Here is a 21101-nt window from a genome sequence, read left to right on the forward strand (position 1 = left end):
ACACGGCCCGCACGGGTGAAAGGGAGAAAAGTAAAGAGAGAAGCTGGGGGAAAGGGCGGGGCCGACGGCTCTATGGACGGTTTATGGGATGGTTCGGGCAAATAAGCATGAAGGTAGGAAGACATCTTATTTTATTCTCCGCAGTGTCTTTGCATTATTGATTTAGTGGGTGCAACAATGTAGTTTCAAAAGTATCTCTCAATCTTCCTCCGTGTGTACAATTTTGTTTGCTAGCTGTCTCGTCTCCCGAGTAAACGGACACCCGCCCCGTGTGTGTGTGTGTCAATATTTTTGCCTATGAGTACGACGATGGGGAATGAATCGGCATAGGCATCTGTGGCAGTGCAGCGCTGTCTGTTGTGGAGACAGAAGTTACGAGAGACGGAGAGAGAGAGAAAGAGAAAGAGAGAGAGAGAGAGAGAGAGAGAGGGGGGGAGAGAAACATACTGTAGCACGCTATACAGCTGTTTATAAACAGGTATAAAAGTGTCACAAAAGTATGCGATTAATTTAGATTAATTAATCACAGAGCCTGTAATTAATTAGATACATTTTTTTAATCGCTTGACAGCCCTAGACATAAGACATATTTGGTTTTTCAAATATGAACAGAAGAAGCAGAACTCATTTCCTCTATGTTACCAGCACATATCTGCAGCGGCACCAACAGCATCTGCTGTCATCTCACTGTGGGTCGCATTGCATGTGTTCTTCCTCACCTTTTAAAAAATGTAATCATAAAGATGCATAATAAAATATAGATAAAATATTCAATAACCTCTGCGTGTCCTGGTTTTAATTAGGGCGAACATTTGTCACTTTATCATGTTTAAATGATAGAATGGGAGAGTTCAGAAAAGGTTCAGCAGACTTGTTGATGCATTGCTGGAGTCAATCCTCTGTAAAGGATACAAAGCCGTTTCAATGTAAATACAACTCACATTTTTCTCTTCTGGAAGTTTTTATTATGCTTTTGTTTCAATAACATTATCAGCGAAACATGTAATGAATATTAATAAGCTTGGTCCAAAATGATGTGTCATGAATGCCTTTAAGATACCAAAATAGTTTGCCTAGTGCAAAACCTCAGCCAGAGCTCACAATGTGTGGTGAATATGAGGATAAGGCCTCAAATGGGGCCTTTAGTATGCACCGTGAACATATCCATATTATAGAAGATGAAGCAGAACTGATGTACTCAACTCTTCCGTCCTTAACGCTCTCTCTCTCTCTCTCTCTCTCTCTCTCTCTCTCTCTCTCTCTCTCTCTCTCTATATATATATTATTTCAAATAATCTGAATTTATATTTAGTAACCTAATTTGACGTACATTGAATTCACCTTAGGGCACCACCCTTCAAAAAGGGAAAATCATGCCAATTAATTGATTCAGCCTCAAATCTGGAGGCTTCTAATAGGTTCTTCAGATCTTTGGATATACTCAACCCCACACTGTCTGACTCTTTTCACAGATCTGCCAGTGGCTTCTCTCTCTCTCTCTCTTGCTCTCTCTCTCTTAGCAGTCAAGTCAACTCTACTGGGCTGGGTGTCCTCTCAAATAAGGTCTATTGAACTATTTCATCTTAAGCTATAAGGAGTTTTTTAAGTGTATGCATGTCTATTTCTCTATAACTTCATCCTAACAACCTATCTTACGTACATGATCTACTGAGGGGGTCCCTGGATACCCCAAGAATAAGATAGTGGAAGAAACAACCCTCATAGCAAAATGTGAATTTATTTTTACCTCAAACATTATTAGCTAATTTCATCTGAGAAAAAAACACTAAGGAAAAAATTTAATTTGGATATTGTATTTGATGAATATATACTTTGATGCGAATTGCAGCTTTTATCCCAAGTATAATCCCCATAAGAACTTATTTATGATCGTTTTGATCTGGCCTCATTTAGTTTCAGGTCATTTCAGTAAACATTATTTGTGTTTTAAGTTGGAATCAACCTAGATAATTTAGACCTTGATATAAAATAAAGATTAACCCCGATCATTCATACTTCAACATTCATTGATTGTGTGTATTTTTCAGTATGAAAGTAGAGAGGGACCCCTTGTCAATAGAAAGACTCAATGAATGTAAATCTTGTGTAGATTTTCATTTTGTATTAACATAATGTCAAATGAATGGTGTGTACATGTGGTTCATGCTATGTCCAGTTCATACTGGCATGTTGTGACAAGAGGAGCAAACATTTCACCATCTGATGCCTCTGTGTCTGTCTCCTTCAAAATGAGTGACAGAGAGTGTACCTACCACCCCTGATGGTGTGGTTTAAAAAAAAACACTAATTAAAAAGGGAATGAGAAAAACAATGATATGAAAACATTGCAACACGTTAATTAACAAAGTCATGAACAATTGGAATTATAGAGTAAAGCACCTGTGAGATATGACTAAACAAGTTTACCTCTGAGTAGGATGATGGTCAATTATGTAAGCTTGCCCTTCTCTCCTGCTGAACTATCTTAACAACGATGGTATTTGCTGGAATATCAAACTGATAGGCATTATTATAAACAATTCACAGTATGGGTTGCATACACATTTGCGCTGTTTTTGGCTGGGCACGTGTCTTTCCCAACAAATGACCTAACAAATGTTGTCATTGCAATTGCATTTTCCTTTTTGATCTCTGTAGGAGTCCTTGATCAATTCCAGGGGTCACCCAGAGCTGCACAAACTCTCATTAATTGGCCAGTTATCAATTCACTTTCAACCAGCACTGCATTTTTGTTTTACATCTAAAAAGGACACGTGAAGAAGACATTTTGTAAATTTTCTCTAATCTCTCAATGAATTAAATAAATTGCTCATAATTGTCTATTTTCATCAAGCTACAAAAGGGCTGTTGCTTTCAACTTATCACCCCAACACACACAAGTGGAAGTGGGATGCCAGTGAGGGATCATGTTATCATCACTTCTTTAGTGACTCCCACTGCGTGGTCACGCACCTTTGCGCACACCTTATGCACTCTGCCCTGCTCCTCACTGCTAGGTGAAATGAAACAGGTGTTGACTCATTGTGTATTGGAGGAAGCGCATGCCTGTCTACGGCATCTAAAACAAGAAATGAGTTAGCAGCAATATATACCCATGCTAGCAGCTAAAGACGAGTACTAACTGCCAACTTTCATTAAAACCTCCCCTTCTAATTCACGTGCACGTAAAGGACTACAGTGTCGCCTGATTTATCCAACATTTGTAGGTTAAAATCATTTTGCGGTTAAGGAGATGGGAAATTATAGAAAATGAAAAAAAAAATTGCAATAAAGATATTTTTTCATAAATATTCTGTTGAATAATCTAAGAGTGTTTGAAACTCCTCTTACCTCACTCTTTTTTTTTGTTTCTGATAATATGTATTTTTCCTTAAAGAGGACCTATTATACAACTTTTCTGGTCTTAATTTCTTGTTTTACACTGCTATAGAGCAACCTGACACGAATCACATCACAAAAAACTATGTAGATTTTCGGGAAGCTCTTTCTCTTATTTTGGCGATTCAGCATGCACTGTAAACACTTTGCTTTTGACATTTCCGCCCCCTCCCCTCCCTTCCTGAAAACTCAACTTCGTTGTGATTGGTTACCTTTCTTACGGAACACTTTCAGTGGCGGGAGGTGCGAGCATGGACCTATAAGGGCGCGACACAAGTAGGAAACGGTAGGAAAGTGGCAGCATTACCATACATGGAAACATCCGCGTGGTGACGACACCAAGTTACATGCGACGTCACGAAGTTACAAAGCGTCAAGCCGCTTTGAACACGTGACTTCTCGACTGGCTAGAATAGTGTCTCGTGCTCTGCACAGACACCCCAGATGGTAAGCAGGGAATACGTCGAAATGCATGTACGTCATTATTTGATAATCTAGTATGGTTAAACATGACTATAAATCATCACAACAACGTTTATAGGTCATAAAAGTCAAAAAGTATCATAGGTCCGCTTTAATACAAAAAGCGCCCCACAAGCACAGGTGTAATGAGGAGTGAGTGAATCTTCTAGTCAAGTTTTTTAGTTTTTTTCATTCTTTACACAGCTACTTAAACAGCACAGTATACTGTGTGCACAACCGAGTGCAAGACCACCCATTCCTGGAGAATAATAACACTTGCATGTAAAATTAGCTATGAAATGATCGCTACTTTTTTTAACTGCCCACATGTACTTTAGGTAAATTGAAAATCCTTTTTACTTGTATTGGAGACTAAGCATATATAATTGTCATCTCTAAGTTTGTTGTAGTATGTGCTTCTTAAATGGAAATCACTGTACAGTATAATATTCTAAATGAAGATAACTTTTGCATTGGTTGAAAAACACTTCAGTATTAGTATCTGGCCACATACTACACATATTAATGTAGATTTGGGAATATGTAGATATTGCAAAGTCTTTTTTCTTAGAAGACACAACAGTGCAACCAGATGCTGAAGTCATGCAGAAGCTTGCAATGTTCATTATTAACACATGGTATGTCACCATATGTGCATTGTCAACAAATCATAATCACATTAGTTTCACGAGTTGAATTTGCAGCATTAAAGTATATACAGTATGGATTAGCTGTTAATCCGCTGGTTTATGGCTGCGTTGACATGGGAACTATTTTTGAACACATCTGAGTCTTCTTTCTGCTATTCTGAATGCTTGGTTGGCGGCAGTCGTTTGACTCCTCAATGTGTATTGTGTTTGGAGCACTGCCCTGGGCGCTCCCAGTTCTCTGCCTTTAAGTGCTGAGCACAATCTCAGTATTAGACAGAGGAAGACACAGCAGCAGGGCCTGGAGACAGACGTACACGTTTCCCACTAGAGTGTTGTTAACTCTAAGTATACATCCTCCCACAAGGAATCATCCATTTGTATCTTCCATCACATTATCTCCCTTTCTTTATGTGCAAAACAAAACAAAAAACAGCCCACTGTGTACAAGATTCAACATCCAATATGTCATAGGCACAACAATTACAGCAGCAGTCTTTGGCAATGAAATTCTTAAGCCTCGGGCTCTAAACAAGTTAAGAGAGCCACCTGTGACACAAATAAAAAAACACAAAGGTAGTGCAAGGACACAGTACAGATAGAAATGTAGAGAGTAGGTACACCATTTAAATATAAGGTAAATTAAAAGTTCTATTATCGAGAGATCTGCACTCCAAAGCCGAGTGTTTGCTGTGACACATCCATCCTTCACATTTTGATCAGAGACAAAGCAGCAATAGCACCAAAGGGAGCGGGGACCCAAATGTTCTTTTCCTTCCACATTTTCAAGTTCCACCTCAGGAATCCCAAAGTGCTCCTGGAAGCAGCTGGGAGACGTAATGGCTCCAGCGTGCCCTTGCTCAGCCCCTGGGGGTCAGCCAGTCAAGCCTGGAACACCTCCAGAGAGAGAGAGACACCCCATGGGAACCTTTAGCAAGTGTCTAAACCACCTAGACTGGTAGCCCTCAGTGCAAAGCAGAAACACACAACATTCACGTATTAACTGACAATAAGGGTTACCATGTATGGAATCCATAAAAAGGTTATTTAAAAAAGAATTGGCATGTGAATAATGTGTGAAATATATACTGAATATTAAACTATAATTGGGGAAATAATGAAATACATTTAAGGGTTCACTTTTTATTTTATATTACGCATTTATTTTTTTAAATAGTTCTATTTTTTTATAGTGTTATTTTTTCAAGATGCATTTTTCATGAAAATGATGTCAACATGTTAACCTGTCGAATATTAACTTCACTGAAATGAAAATGCCAACTTGCCAATTGAAACCTATGGTATTGCTGCCACCAGGGAAATAAAAAATGGACACCATTATTTCCCATAATTATGAGATAAGGATCTCATTATTACAAGAGCCACTACTTTGCTAGAACCACACAATCAGTGGAAAGAAAGAAAGTTGGAAAGATATCCAATATCCAGTATCAATAACTCATAAGTAAGACCGTTATTAAAACCCAAACAAAGCATCTTTGCCAAGTTCGGCAGACAATGGGCTACTGCCTTATTTTTACTGAAACCAATCGTTATGGCTGTAAGCTCCACTAATTTGCTCTCTGTGGAGCAGACCTTGAGATAAGACCAGAGCACAGGGACCATCTACAAATGGCAACACAGAAAATGAGAAAAATATTCAGTACCATCATATAAGGTATGATTTTCTCTCTATTCTCTCGTTTGCTTTAAAAAAAAATCCATTCAATTATTCATATTAGTTCTAACTGCATTACTTTACAAACTGTATAGCAAAAGATCCTGTCATCACCATGGGAAAATTGTAACTCAAGCAACTCAAGTCTAATCATTACAAACTTTTGATCATTTAGCCATTCTGGAGCCAAATGCTCCATTTGAGCGCACAGCACAAAAGCATTGTTGCAGCGGGAAGCATTGTGTTGTACAGTATAGCGTGTGTTCATCTAAAGGTTCCCCCCCTGCCAGTTGGCCCTGCTGTATAGCCCAGGGGAAAGTGGATCTCCATAAAATGCAGATTGCCAGCTTGGGCGATGACTATCTTAGAGCTGCTGAGATGAGATGACACATTATGCAAATGGCGTCGCCCCTATTTCACTCATAGACGGCTGTGTGTCACGCAGGAACAGACATGAGTAATGTAAACAGCGTGGGCAGATGTTTGGCGCTCGGGCAACTGACAAGACCAGACTGACACGTTGAAGATTTCATATTTACCAAGAGAGAAATGACTTTTCCCTTCTCTTTCCATCACTGGACCTTGATGGGATTGTGTGTGTGTGTGTGTGTGTGTGTGTGTGTGTGTGTGTGTGTGTGTGTGTGTGTGTGTGTGTGTGTGTGTGTGTTGGTGTGTGTTGGTGTGAATGTATGTGTGTGTAAGCTGTCCTAATATTTGGTAGGAATTGTATTTATATTGCAAGTTACTAATTATGTTGTGTTTACCCAATGAAAGGGAATACCAAACAATTTCCGAAGCTTTGTCAGAATCAAGATATGGGAGATATACTGTATGAATACTGTATATACGTATATATGTATGTATACAAGATAATAAAGCAAAAGGCGTTTGTTAATTCCTTTCCAGCTTGCAAAGATGTGAGCAAGCATAACAAATGCCAATTTTTATTATGCCAATCCTGTTGCCATATATTCATTGGTTAATTCTATTGAGTTGTAATAATTAAAAATGTTTGCATTAAAAAAACAAATGAAGCCTATTGTTACGCACGGTCCTATGTTGTAGGGCTTAAAATGTAAAGTTGATGCTATAGAAATCTCTACAAAAAAACTCGAAGAGGGTTTTTTTTTTTTACCGACAGAACGTTTTAAGAATGCTTGTCTATTCCCCTTGAGCTCATGCAAATGTGTCTTCCAGGTCCCAAAAAGTTCAAAGACTTTCATATGCTAACAGATATCAAGAGCAACAATGTGTATGCTAAGCAGCGCCCCATATTTCCCAGACAGTATTGCTGCTGTCAACATGACCCCATTTACACCTGCTGTTTAAAAAGCATTCACATCTGGACAGCTTATCTTGCATGTTAATACAAAGATACAAGAGCAAACAGTTACACTAGGACTGGAGCGGGGCCAATTGGAAATACAGTGATGAGTGTCTATGATATGTGTAATTGTATTCAAGTAGCCCTATGGCAATTATAAGTTCAGCTATGAAGCTCTGGTACTTGAATATTACAATGTTATGGCCCTTATACACTGAACTTAAATTCCATGATGGGCTTCAAATAGTACACTACACATGTATAGTACATTTATTAACAGTCCGACGTATTGTGTATGTGGACACCCAGGTATTGTATTCATCAACAATGTCCATCTTTGTTCCGTTGATTGTCATATACAGTGTAGGCTTATAATAAGTTGCTGTGCTTTTTTCTTGATGGATGGACATGGTGTGTAAGTTACTGATGTTTACTAAGTAACTGTTGTTTTTCTCAGTGTAGGTAGGCTACATTTGATGCTTTGGCTTTCACTTCTCTCCAGTGTGTGTGTGTGTGTGTGTGTGTGTGTGTGTGTGTGTGTGTGCGGACGATCATTCGCTTGTGTTTCAAAGGTGGGAAGCACAAGAAAAATATTTGGAAAGGAGCCAAACACAGTTGTGTCATGCTGCTGGGTAGAAGGTATTCTGCAGGTAGAACGCATGGTGCCACTAGAAGAAATATCATTACTGCCGAGGGAGCAAGACCAGGTCGAAAACCTATTACATGGACAGTCACTGGGCTAAATTGTGGCCAAACTGTGGTACGTGTATTTAGTGGAAAGTGTCTCTATTTGGTGTAAGGAGCCGCTGTGAGGAGGTAATTTAGGACCTTACCACGTATCGTTAGAAAAGCTCCTGAGGACATTATTGAGGACTGTTCGCACCTGTTCATTTTGAAAAGAGCAACAGCCAATGGAGTGGGGGGGAGGGGGGGACCCAAACACTGGAACAGCAAACGATGTATCTTCATCACTCACTCATTAACTCAGGGACAGACTTTCACATTTATAGGTCTGGCATTTAATTCTACAGGTAATTAACTTTTGCAGACAGACATGTTGTATGCTGAGACATTATCACTGCAGGTTTAACACAAACAAAATGTCACAGTGGAGAATTTCATTTGATTGTTAAAATGGAAGTCGGTGGAGGTTGAAAAGCCATTACTGCAGACAGCAGGTCCCGACCTCTCTTGGAAGCAAAGCGAAACCTGACAAATCCTACCTGACTGGTGGACCATTTACAAAGCGTTCGCCATTGCTCCACAATCACACCATCTTTTAAAACAATTTGCCCCATATTTCGGAATAAGAAATAGTAGTCATGACTTAGGATATTTTGGATATAATCGTAGGATGAGTAAATATTGCCATTTACATTAAAACAAATTTGGATAATATATAATTTAGGAAACATAGATAGTATATAAAATGGAGGAAGTGTCATGGCTGATCTCAATTCACCGAGGAGCATCCCTTTTTCTTGGCTCATGCGAGCCACCATCTTGCCAGAGTTTGACTCCGCCTCACTTCCTCGTACCAAAAAAGGGCATGTAGTGACGTTGGGGGGGAGGGAGATACTCCCATGTAGCTGAAGTACCGTGACATACACCGAGTTAGCAACATTAGCACGAGCCAGGAGCTAGGCTAACAGCACTCGCTCTACTAGTTAGCCTACCGGTAGACGGTAGAAAAGAGCTGAACAGTTTCTCAATATCACCTCCCAGCACCTGAGAGAGGGCATTAAAAAGCTCATAGCTGAAACAAATGTCTCCTAGTGTTGACTAAGGGCTGAACAAGCTGATCTCAATGTATTTGTAATAATATTAATCTTATTTTGGTCTACAGATTGAACATGTTATTAAAGGCCTACTTCACCGGTTTGAATATGAAGGTGTATTGAATTCTGAGATCCTATGTAGTATAAATGTGCGAAAAAAATTGAAATCGGTTCATCCTAGCCTGAGAAAAGGCCTTCTCGTGACATCTGTGATGTCACGAGAAGGCCTTCTCGTGACATCACAGAAAGAGAAATATAGGGTTAAAAAAAAAAACTTACTTTGTAAATATTACTGTGATGTCTTTTACTGTGACATCACAGTAATATTTACAAGTACGTTTTTTTTAACCCTATATTTCTCTTTCTGTGATGTCACGAGAAGGAGAAATATAGGGTTAAAAAAAACACTCTTTCTGCCTTTTCTCAGGCTAGGATGAACCGATTTTATTTTTTTTTGCACATTTATACTACATAGGATCTCAGAATTCAATTCACCTTCATATTCAAACCGGTGAAGTAGGCCTTTAACAGTAAGACATGACAAGGGAGGACACATTCAATCTATAAACAGATGAGAACACTTATCTAATAGCCTATAATTTTGAATATAAATACATATATTATATAAAATATTTAGAGCAAGTCTTTATGTTAAGGTACAACAGTTAAATTAAATGATTAAATACACTGTGTGGCTCCAGTAATGTTTTGGGTGGAAGAGGGGAGCACAGTAGCTCATGATAGAACCATTTTTACACCCCTTGCCCAGCTGTAACTTTGCTCAAATACAAAAAAATATCAGTTTTTGTATATAGTCCAATATCACAAATAACCATTTGCTACAGTGGGCTTTACAGCCCATCGGTGGACCAAAGAGTAGCTGAAAACCATACATGAGTAAGGGTGGAGATTCCATATCACACATCTAATCTTCTATACAGCCATCGTTGAAAGCATCCTCACCTCATCCATCAGTCAGATTTGGCAGCCTCGACTCACTCTCCCGGAAGATATGAACATCAACAGGGCATCCAAAATTATTGGCACCCCCATACCATCCCTTGAATTACTATCCTGCAAACTGACACTACGCAGAGCCCGCAAGATCATCTCTGATCCCACTCACCCTCCACACAATGCCGTCCAGCTACTTCTGTGAGGCGTTAACTTACAGGACAATTGCCTACAAAACAACCCGGTTCAAAAACTGTTGTATTCCCACTACAATTAACATTCTAAAATCTGAACGCTGAGGATTAAGCATTAACACATTTGTATTATGTAATGTGCCTGTCTGTATCTATGTTTAATGTTCAATGTAAATTTGGAACCTTTACATTGGAACTAGGTAATCAATAATTTTTTCAAAAAATAACGTTTGGAATAAAGGAAGAAACAGCAAAAATTGTATATTTATTTTTTAGTTAATGCAGATGTAAATATACATATATATATATATATACATATATATATATTTACTTCTGCATTAACTCACACAGTATATGATAACCGTCATAATATCCACGGATAACACCGCTGCGGAATCACAGCCACAACTGTATTTAATTTAAGTTTATAGGACTGTTATAAAAATAAAATAAAAAAAACACAACCATCGTTTTATCCGCGGAACGGAGCCGGTTTTACGAATGCACATAGCCCCTTCATCTATAAACATTAATGAGCGCAAACTTGTGAGAATATATTTTGTCACAAAAGTGTTCCTATGCCATAGGTTTAACCCATAGTAAAAGGTTTAAGTGGACCGATCAGCCCAACTTTAGTATCTGAACCGATACCATTACGTGCCCAGGTCTGACCATAGACTGTCGTTAGCGGCATGCATGGAACCTCGGGCCCGGGCAGGTGACGCACCGGCTCCACATGCATGCAGCCAACCTGATTTATGATATGATTTAAACAGATATTCAACACATATTCAACACAGTACCTGGCCCAAATACGGCCCGAACCCTCCCGGTGCTCAAGTCATGGTAGTGGCTATTTATTTAGCTGGCATAACAGAGCTAACACTGTCACTGTTACACTCGCAAAACCAACACATTTTAATGTGTTCTATAGGTTACAGTATACGGCTGTAACATAACAATAATAATTGTAAATACAGTGTTACTCACCGAAAAAACTGGCAACCACAGTCCTTAAACCATCGTTGGTACAGTTTACCGAAGAACAAGACGGCTTGGCTTCAAGCAGCACACGGATGGAGGAATGAACGCACTGCTGTGGACTTCAAGAGGACGGAGTTAGCATGCTAAGCCTGGCAACTAGCCTTCGAGACTGGGTGACGGACAGAGGCTAGCTGTCAATCAAGAGGCCGCGCCCCTAATATTCATACATTTTAACCTCCAATAGAATAAAAACTAGTCTGGTAGAAAAAAAATCACCCACTAGAATGTTTTTTTAATCCAGGCCTGAAATAGGTTTAATAATGCTGTGAAAACTACATTGGAGTCAATGAGAAATGGCTGTCTTCTGCATACAGCCCCCAGTGGCCACCGGGAGGTACTGCAATGTTAGTCACTTCCGCATTGGATGCCGGGAGAACCAGCCGTGGTTGGGGATTGGTAGGAAATGATAAAGTATAGCACAGAGCTACAGTATAGCCTTAATTGGTCGGACCTCACAATATAATACAATTAGCTAAAGCTATAAAATAAAACATGTGCATATTATAGGTTATGGCTACATATAGGCTCTATGTCCATAACATATGATATATACCATGCTTCAATACTTGTTATTATTTACTGATATTTGTGGATCCATATTGCACAGTATGCCCAAATAATCAACATTTTAAAATCAATATGCAATCACTGGAGTTTGACAAATGAGCCGTGACTAAACCTTGACCGAGACATTAGATAGTCATTGTCCAAATGCTTTTATCAGCTGACCAGAAGGGTAGTTCTGTTGTATCCTCTTACCGTAGTTTTAAACAATGACATAAAATGGAGGCATGGCCCTTGCAAAACGCGTGTGCCCTTATATAATAAACGCAACTTGTATAATGAGTAGGGGTGGGAATCTCTTGGCACCTCACGATTCGATTCGATTCCGATTCAGAGGTCAACGATTCGATTGAAAATCGATTTTCAATGCATCTCAATGCAAACATTTTTTTATGTACATACCCATGTGTGAATTTCAAAAATATATTTATATGCACATCTGAGTTTGCTACTCGGAGTTTGCTAATCACTTCCTACTTTTGTGATGATCATTAAAGACAATCAACAGATGAATTGCCTTCTCTAATATTGTATTAAGAGAAAAGCTTTTCTTGTCACAAATATGACTTTCTATGAACAGTGCAATAATCAATGCATCTTGCATTTCAACACAATATGGAAGTATGTAAAAACTAAACCGATTCAGTTTTATTTTATTTCTAATCTCGTAAATCATGTTTCTATAGGATTTCTATTCTATTATCTATTATTTTCTATGTCATTTCAACACATTGTACAAAAAGTATGGCTTGGAATTCAGCTCTCATACAAAAACGTAAACAGAGATAAAGCCGGTGCAGGTCATGGGTTTGCTGCTCTCAGCCCTTTTGAAGCCACTTTGGAAACAACTCGCACATGTGTAGTGTGCATGCGCAATGGCGCAGGAAGTATTAGTATTTACAAAAAAAAATATATATATATATATATATATATATAAAATCGATTATTAACTTTTCTGAATCGATTCAGAATCGTCCGAGAGAGAATCGATATTAATCGGAAAATCGATTTTTTTTCCCACCCCTAATAAGGAGCATACTGTATAGCAATAGCAAGGGCTATTCAATTAGTTTTGAATGGGGGCCGGTTGGTGGAAATTATCCAAAATGAGGGGCTAGAAAAAAATGCCTAAAATTTATGAGCATCACATCAATAGCTACATATACTGTAAAACACTACAACAACATAGGAGTGCATATATTGTCTTTATTTTATCAAATAGAGTTCACCAGCTTATCAAAAAAAATCCCTATTTGATTAACATAGGCTGCCTGTTTAAGTGTTTAACAATCTTATCATCAGTTCAGGAAAACACAATAGGTTAACTCTTCAACAGCTTATCAAAATACATAGAAATAAATGTACTCTAAGTGCAACAGCTTATCAGATTCAGAAGTCTTTATTTGCCATGACATATAAATAATATAATAATAAATAATAAATAAAGAAGTGCCAAAGTGCCAAGAGATCAAGTGATACGACAGACCATTAGGTCACTGAGTGTGGAGACAGGTCAGGCCTAGGTTTACTAAGAGTGCAACAGCTTATCAAAAAACATAGAAATAAATGTAGGCTACTCTGCTACAAATGTGTTTGTCAAGGGGTCACTGTCCAGGGTCATGCGAGGCGCGGCGTAGAGCGCCGCGGCGAACATTTTGGCTGTATTTTGCTCAAAGATGCCAATGCACAGTACAGAAATAAACAACTGCTTATTTGAATATAAAAAAACTACAGACACTGACTTTACAGTTGTGCAATTTTGTTTGCTATGTGAAGGTACAACTTTTGTGCAAACATGCAGACAGTACAAAGCAAAGTTCTACTGGTGCAATATTATGCAGACACACTAAATACAAATAATGGACCATACACTTACACTGCGGTACAATCCCGCGCGCAAAGCTGCATACACAGAGCAGCTGATAGAGAAACGCTTGGAGACACATGTGCACATTTGTTTACTGCAGATCGCGGACTTTCGCGCAGTTATGACCATGCAAAAGCACACATCGCGCGTGCTAGTACATTAATTGTGCACCACAAAAAAAATAGAAAATAAAAATAAAATGCTATTGAATAGCCCTGCTGTATAGGGTTGCCCAGCTCTGTCTACAGGTGAAAACATTATCTCTATAGTTATAGTTATTATTGTCACTATTAGCGCAATATTATGCAGACACACTAAATACAAATAATGGACCATACACTTACACTGCGGTACAATCCCGCGCGCAAAGCTGCATACACAGAGCAGCTGATAGAGAAACGCTTGGAGACACATGTGCACATTTGTTTACTGCAGATCGCGGACTTTCGCGCAGTTATGACCATGCAAAAGCACACATCGCGCGTGCTAGTACATTAATTGTGCACCACAAAAAAAATAGAAAATAAAAATAAAATGCTATTGAATAGCCCTGCTGTATAGGGTTGCCCAGCTCTGTCTACAGGTGAAAACATTATCTCTATAGTTATAGTTATTATTGTCACTATTAGCACAAACCTCCTGTCTGTACTAGAACATGTCATCTCTCTAGGAAGAAACATCCCATCTGTGGGTTGAAGGGTCTTTAAACAAGACGTAGCCACAGGAGGGAAATCATAGTGTATTGTGGTTTCATTGTGTTTCTTGATGCTTAGACCTTGTTAGAGACAAAGGTTGTCAACTATATACAACATTTTACAGATTAAAATTGTTATTATGGGAAGCGCTTAACATCAGAATATTAGCATTGTAATCATGTTTATGCTAGCATGCTGATGTTAGCATTCAGCAAAAAGCACCCATCCAGTTTCACAAAGCTGCTAGACTGCACTTAAAGAATTGGACAGAGTCCAATGACAAACGCACACAAGGAGCACTTTAGAAACGTTGCTCCAGCAATGTTCACATTTTTTGCTATTTTGGAACACAGTTCCTTTTTTTTAGTATCAGCATGATGGTGTGTAATGTCTCAGGCTGACATTGTTAAATGTCTTGGTGTCATATACAGCCATGGTGTCCTTGTCACTAGAATCCCCACATCAGGTGTTCTGCCAAGATAGCTTTTCAGTGTAGCCATAATAAGAAAGCAAGAATGAACCCATGTCTTTCACTATCTGAATTTTGATTTGGATCCATACATTCATCTCCTTAAAGGCTCTATTATTGTAATTTCCTTTTCTCTGGCCCATAGCCTATACCCTCAGTCATCAATCAATAGTCTGCAACATGTCACTGCTGCAAGAATCCTAGCAAGAACCAGAAAATGCGACCGCTCCATTCCAATCTTGATCTTTCAGCTGCTAATACACACTAGAGCTGACTGCCCCACACTGACTTATAAAGCACTACATGATCGAACACCTGATTGCCTCCAAGATCTCATTCGACGACATACACCAGCGTGCCTCCTATTTTCAAGAGCTTCTGCTAACCAATCTATTCCAAAAACTTACAAAATATTGCCTGGTTGAAGAGCATTTTCACATTGTGTTCGCTTATCTGTGGAACAGTCATCCAATTTATATCAGAGAAGCTCCTTTTCTGGACATCTTTAAAGGTGCTCCGAGGAACTTTCAGTTTATGCTCATTATTGCATCCCCTTTGGACAAAAACTGTAGTGTTTTTACCAGGCTAGCTATAGTTCCTGGGTGAATGTACCCATGATAAAGGCATTAAGAAAAACTATGTAAAAATAGCATTCTTTGCAGTGATGGTCTTGTTTGCTGTTACATGTCATTTATGATCATCAGGGGAAAAATGAGACCCTTTCAGAACTATTTAAAAATCATTGTATCAACTTAAGGTAAGACTTAATTTCATCTTCTTTATTTGTCATAAAAGGTGTGATTTAGTGTAACCATGCATGATTTTTATTTTATTGCCATATGTGAATGTTTTAGCTCTATCTGTTTAAAGTAATGCTGTTCTGAAACATATGGCATGTTCTGTTCCTGTTTTTCATTATTTTTTTTTAAAGTTTCTCGAGACATTTTCATCTTATTATACTTTTTAAATGCAACAGCTGTCAATGCAGCTAGTATGGCATTTGTTGCAGCGTTGTTATATTGAAATCCAAGGGAATTAGGTGTACCTTTCCCTTAACAATATTTCATTGGACTATACTGAGCTGTGGGATGAACAAAAATTAGTAATTCAATAAGTTTATTTCGCTTTTCCCTCTTGCCTCAAACTCTCACATATCTCCTTGGCCCCTTGCATTTTCTATTTTCGTTGTGTAACACCTTTACAGTTACACCTTTACAGTTTCCTTTCCCAAGGCGTAACAATGTTGCTTCGCCACAACCGTGTTCCAGCTATTCATAACTCGCCTCTGACTGTCGCTGTCTCCTTCCCCCTCTGTCTGCTCTTTGCTACCAGTGTTTAGTACCTGCTGGCTTTCTGACCAGCTTATTAGCATTGGAATTTGTGGCCAAGCAGTGGAGTTTTCTCCCGGAGGCCAAAGGAAGCCAGACTTCCCTGTGTTTTAGACTGTAGTTGTCATCCATTAAAAGCATTCATATTAAAAGTGTTGGTAATTCTTTATTGCTTTCTTTATTGCTGTGTTGCTGTCATTTCTTCCCCATTTTTTCTCCACTCATTGAGTATTTCACAAGTTTTTACTCTATCAGCCCCCGCGGACCCTGAGGTCCTCCGGTACTGGCCTTTTGACCATACCACAGATACATTCTAAAAAGCACGGGGAGGCGGCTTTCAGTTTTTCTGGGCCCCGACTGTGGAACAGCCTGCCGGAGAGCCTCAGGGTCGCGGAGACTGTTGAGGTTTTTAAAAAGAGGCTCAACACCCACCTTTTTAACCAGGCTTTTAATTGATTTTTTTTTCTATTTTATAAATTCTTCTTAATTTATTTTATGCTGTGCTTGTGTTTTAAGCCTCTATATTCTAATTTTTTAGTCTCTTCTGTTTTTAGCCTCTATGCCTTTATGTCTTATTCTACTGTTTAAAACTGTCAGTTTTTAATCTCCAGTGTTTCTGCATGGGGGCCTGCCAGACTGGGGGTGCTGTCCTGTGGGCGGTTTCGGCCCGGGTAGCTGTGGCTCCGCAGCGGCGCGGTGTGGGGCCTCTTGTCTGCCCGGGTTGGGGTGGTCCCTGTGGCAGCGCTCTCTGCAGCCTTGGACAGGGATCGCTCCCAGTGTGGCTGGCCACGCCGCCGGTCTCAGTGCCCAGCCATGTCTCTTTAGTGATAGCTAGTGTATGTGTGAGTTTGTTTGTGTGTGTGTGTGTGTGTGTGTGTGTGTGTGTGTGTGTGTGTGTGTGTGTGTGTGTGTGTGTGTGTGTGTATGAGTGTGTATGTCTCTGTGTATGTATATGGGGGTGGGAGGGTTGGGTTCTTTTTGTTTTCTTCTCTTGATTTTATCAGCTGTTTTTATCCGTATTTTTCTGTTGTTGTTTTTATTCGTTGTAAGGCACTTTGAGCTATTCTTGAGTATGAAAAGTGCGATATAAATGAAAGTTGATTGATTGATTGATGTAATGACCGAAACAGTGCCCCTCTAAATGCTACATACTGAATATGGAGCAAAACACGACATCACACAATGTATGTCTGGGAGGAAGCCAGCCCGAGGTGGAATCCCTTGGTGAAAAAAAAGTATGTTTGCATTGTTATCATATTAGCATATTAGCAAGTGCAGTTATGGATGATTGGAGATTTAGAGATCTTAGTAAACAATTATTTTACCAAACTGCCACTTGAGCAGCAACTAAAAATCAAAGGCAGGCCAATGGCGAAGCTTAAGCAGGGTGTGAAGAGAAAGAAAGGTTTTCGCACGTTCAATGAAGATAACTATGTCCGCACCGAGTGGCTAAGTGGTAGCTGTTTTACTTATTCCTCCATTTTATACTGTATGCCCCACCAGACCAAAGCCAATTCCATGTATTTGTAAACTAACTTGGCCATAAATGTGAGTGTAATTCTGATTTATTCAAGAGACATACTTGAACCTTGGACTTTTTTGCCACAACTTTTTTAAGACACATTCGTCTTTTGTGAAATAGTTTACAGCACATCAAAAGAGGATTAAATAGAAGGGGATCCTTCAATACAGCAGAGAGGCTATCATTTTCCCTTTGGGTTTTATTTTGCAGATCTGTCTCTTACTGGCCGATGGACAAAAAGTTGCAGCGGAGTGAACCCGTTGCTGTGTTTTAAAGATTGTAAGAAATATTTTTCAGTATGGACAGGGCTGTACAGTGCGACAGTTTTGATCGCATTTGCTACTGAAATTGATCACGTGCGATGATGAATACAACTCCAATCGCACTCGTGCTAGTGTTGCCACCCGTCCCGTTTTTCCCAGAATTGTTCTCTTTTTTTCACCAGCTGTGACCCGTTTTTTGGGGAAAATGCCAAAACCTCATTTGATTTCCTTCCTTCGTTCAGTAGTTAAGGCCGTCTCGCACGGGCCGAGGAGTTTGTTGCGCCCGCTATTGCATCGGAGAGGCGGGCGGGCAGGGGCGGTCTTAACGATCTCGGGGCCCGTTTCAAGACCCTGTGTGGGGCCCCACACTTTTTTTTTTTTTTTTTTTTTCTTTTTTTTAATAAATAATGCTTGTGCATGCTGCCCGCGAAAATAAAAAAGATTGTGGAAACCAGTTGGTTCATAGACGGATTATGAGATAATGGGCCCAGACTCTTTGTACCGTTTTAAAGTTAAATGCATCAGAGCAGAGGAACATTTTAATCAAATCTTGAGCTGCAGAAGGAACATTATTTTTCTTAAACAGGCACTCTTTACTCTGCAACTGTGAAAACAGTACAGTAGATTGGTCTGCAGACTCATGTTATATGATGGAGGGGCCCATTGCAACAGATACAGGGTGGAAAGCTACTTTTCATGAACAGTATAGAATTTACACATAGCAAGCTTATTCCTGTTTGTGTGTGGGGGGCTTAGCTGTCCCTCATGAAGCCCCTTAGACAGAGCTAATAATGCTTTTGTTTTGCACTTGCTTTTCTATTTGTCACCTAGTTGGGGCCATGATGATTTATTTCCTTATATTTAGGCTATTCCTTGTTGGACCCTGTTATTGACATGAGTGACTGAGCTCTTTGACAATGCAACATTTAAAGTTACTATCAGTATTTCTGGCTTAGGCCCCCCCCCCCGAGCCCTTGGGCCCCTGGGCATGGTTGCATGCAATATTATTCTCAAAGTGCACCAGATTGATGAATTTTACTTTAAAAGGTTGCATTTTTTTCTTCCGGGGCCCCCCTACAAGGTCCAGGGTCCCCACCCACCTCAGTCTCCCTATTTAGCCTATACTGTAAAAAGCACTGTAGGTGTGTATGGTTATTATAGGTCATTACACTGGTCAGTCTGAACTGGTAGCCTAATAATGGCCGAGCCCTCCGCCCCAAACATTCAAGTGTCCCTTTTTTTCCTAAATCCAAGGTGGCAACCCTAACTAGTGCGACAGCCTGCCAAATTGCAATTGGCAGGTTAGATTATTTTGTCTAAATTGCAATCAGTGCACCCCTATTAATTTTTCTACAATTATTACTGCACACACTAGGAAATAATATTAATTGAGAATCTCAAATGAGACCAAGATGACATGCTCAAAGGTAATTAGAGCGAAATGCAAGGGTTAAGGTTATGCAAGTTTTCGATCATACTTTGTGTGCTACCAAATTTATTTTTGTGCTACTGATTTTTTTTGCTTGCTAGCACCAGTGCTACCACTTTAAAAAATAAGCGTACAGCCCTGAGTATGGAGGAGATTAATGTTGCAACAGCTTGTCTGGCACATGTCCATATATATGTTATATACATACATTACATATGGCTTTGATTAAATTGCAATGGGACCGAGGCTAACAAGGGAGCCATAAATCAACAATTTTGCGTGAAACCAGTGACCACTTTAAATCAAGTTATATTTTAAGCGTGATTGCTTGAAATTTCAATGCAAGACTTCTATCTTAAATGGAGTATTTGTACACTGCAGTGTTTTCTACTTTGAGGATATAAACACACCTCTGCCCTTCACTTGCTGGTGTAATGTCCTGATCTAACATTGTCAATGCTAGATTTCAGATTACCATATTACCTTAATTAACACAAGGTGAGATGTTTCTAGAGGTGTATTCTCATCTAAACAACTGTCTTGTGGTTTTAACTTCCTCCGTCGCACCCACCAATCCAAAGCATGTCATGGATTTTATTCTGTTCCATCTCCTCTACCGCCTCCATCGTAGTGATGAAACGCTCTGTTCCTTTGTTTGATTGTTTAATTACAAGAAAATCATTGGTTATTTCAGGGTACATAGCACACAGTGTGAATAGCTGTAGTTTCTACAGTATATTATTTTTCTCTGATACAACTACTGACACTGCTACATTAATTTTTTTTGTCTGCTGATTTTCAAACAGCAGGACTTTAAACTCCATGACGAAAAAGCCACAATGACACTTTTGTAAATGAAAATTGGACACAAATAGAGTATAACAAATCACCTCATACAGAGATGTGGGTGCATCTATTATGATAAGGATGAGTAAGTACCGACAAATATGCACCTACTGTGAATTTTTTAGGAGATGCCTAATCAGGGACAGGGGTTGCAAATTAGTTTCGACTAACACCTGTATGCGTGGCATCTGTTTTATGTTTTTATAATATGAAACAATGTTTTTAATGCATTTGTCCTTAATAAAGAAATAAAAAATAAAATGTGGGAAATTGATGACAATTTTTAACAGCAATGAATGTCTGCTGAATCTGATTTGGGACACCCAGTGTCACAGAAATATTTGGAGATATTCTTGCATGAGGGCTATCGAATGTAAACACCAATGTTGCTTTTGAGATCTTTTAAATGCAACTTCTCAAGGTTTTGAGCAACTTTACGTACATTCCTTTCACCTCCATTGTATTGGCCACTTAAAGGGAAGTGTACAATATGTATTTTTTTGCTTGCGGTGAGATGGCCCTGGCCTGGTTCTATCAGACCATCGTACTTCATTTCATTTGACCAGAAGGTCTGGAACTGCTCAATGGACAAACGTTCACTCACTTGGAGGAGGGTGTCTGTTGAGGTTTAAAATGAT

Source organism: Ammodytes marinus (assembly GCF_949987685.1).
Source record: "Ammodytes marinus genome assembly, chromosome: 21".
Classification (NCBI taxonomy): domain Eukaryota; kingdom Metazoa; phylum Chordata; class Actinopteri; order Uranoscopiformes; family Ammodytidae; genus Ammodytes; species Ammodytes marinus.